Genomic DNA, 1,973 nt, shown 5'->3' with positions numbered 1-1,973 from the left:
ATATCATACCTACTCCTTTAAGAGTTCATCAAGCCCTGGTCGTGGTGGCACACCCCTTTAATTCCAGCACTCGGGCGTCTCTGAGTCCAGCTTTAGTCTAGTCTGTATAGGAAATTCCAGCCCAGAACTAAACACAGGAGAGGGGCCCCTGGAGTTGGCTTAACAGGTGAAGTTGACAATTCCATCAAGTGTACCTGAATTCAATCCCAGGAAAGACATGGTGGAAGCAGAGAATTAAACCCCTGTACCAGCGTCCCACACAAAAACAAAGTTGGGTTTTTTGTTTGTTTTTGTTTTGTTGTTTTGAGACAAGGTCTGTGTAGCCCTGCCTGTCCTGGAACTTGCTCTGTAGATCAGGCTGGCCTCAAATTCACAGAGATCGGCCTGCCTCTGCCTCCCAAGAGCTGGGATTAAAAACGTGCACCACCAATACTGCTCATTGAAAACTATTATTTTTTTTAAAGATCTATCTTTTGATCTTTTACATTTTAAATTTATGTGTATGAGTATTTTGCCCGCGTGTTTATACGTGCGCCAATGGATGCTTGTTGCCCGAATTGGCCAGAAAGGGGGTCATCCCTTGGAACTGTCTTTCCAGATGGGTGTGGGCCAACAAATGTGTGCTGAGAGCAAAACCTGGGTCCTCTGCAAGAGCAAATGTTCTTAAACATTGAGCCACTTTGCTAGCCCCCTAAAATTAAAAACAAATAAAAAAACAATATGCCTCTGACTGTCAATGACCTGTCAGCTCCCTCCCCAAAATCTGATTCACCCGAAATTGTGCTAAAACATGGGAGGCTCACAACCATTTATAACTACAGTCTGACAGCCTCCTCTGTGAGCACTGCACATACGTGGTGCATGTCAGAAAGGCAGGCAACACACACACAATTTTTTAAAGGCGGGGAACAATGATCTAAGAACCAGCATTCATCTCCGTTTTCTCTTTTCAAACTTCTGATTCTTTGTGAATTTCACATCATGCACCTCATTCCAACTCATTTCCCCATCCCTTCATGTCCACCTTCCGTCCTTGAAACCTCCCTCCCAAAAGAAAATAAAAATAAAATAACATCGAGACATAAAGAACATCTCATGTGGGAGCTGTAGTGTATCCCAATATACCCTTCTGTCCACACATCTTTATTTGCAAATATCTGTTGCAGCGAATCATTGTTCTAGTTCAAGGCTGCTTGCTTCTGCTACACTATCAATACTCACAGGGATGTTGGATATCCTGCTGCCATATGTCCTGGGCAGCCAACATCTTTGGATCTGCAGGACAGGCCCCTTCACACACTCAGCAGTTCATAGATGTTGGGGTGGGCCTGGGTGGTAGCTGAGTTGGTCCGCCTGCCAGCTCTCTGTACCCACACTACCAGGGTGAGATCTCCAAGGAGCTCACTCAATGCCTCAGCCAGCAAGGAGCAGAGCCAGCTCTCCCACTCTTGTGCTCACCTAACGCTTCGCTGTCAGGGCCAGCTCTATCGTGTTGCCCAAGTGAGGTGCAGGCTTGCTCTCTGGAATGCTGCAGCTGGTAGGCTGGGGCCCGCTCTCCCACTCTCATAACTGAGAACAGGGGTCAGGTCTCTCCTTGCCCATGCTGCTGCCCATGCCCTCAATTTCTGACTGTGGATGCAACGTCACCACCTGCCTCAGATTCATGTTGCCTCGATAGACTGAACCCTTGAATAATGAGCCAAATAAACCCGTGTTTACTTTATCCTAGTAATTTTTAATTCATAAATATTGGCTTCATATCACCTCTATTTCTGTAATCCGTACAATTTTATTTTATTTTTTTCGAGACAGGGTTTCTCTGTGTAGTCCAGGCTGGCCTCAAACTCAGAGCCTCTGCCTCCCTGGGTGCTGGGATTACAGGTATGTACCACCATGCAGGCTACAACTTGAATTTTTATTTGACACAAGGTCTTACTCTTATAGTCCACAATGACCTGAATTCCCTATTTAGA

This window comes from Psammomys obesus, unplaced genomic scaffold, assembly GCF_907164565.1.
Source record: "Psammomys obesus unplaced genomic scaffold, mPsaObe1.curated_primary_1811, whole genome shotgun sequence".
NCBI lineage: Eukaryota > Metazoa > Chordata > Mammalia > Rodentia > Muridae > Psammomys > Psammomys obesus.
Note: the sequence above shows the minus strand (reverse complement) of the source record.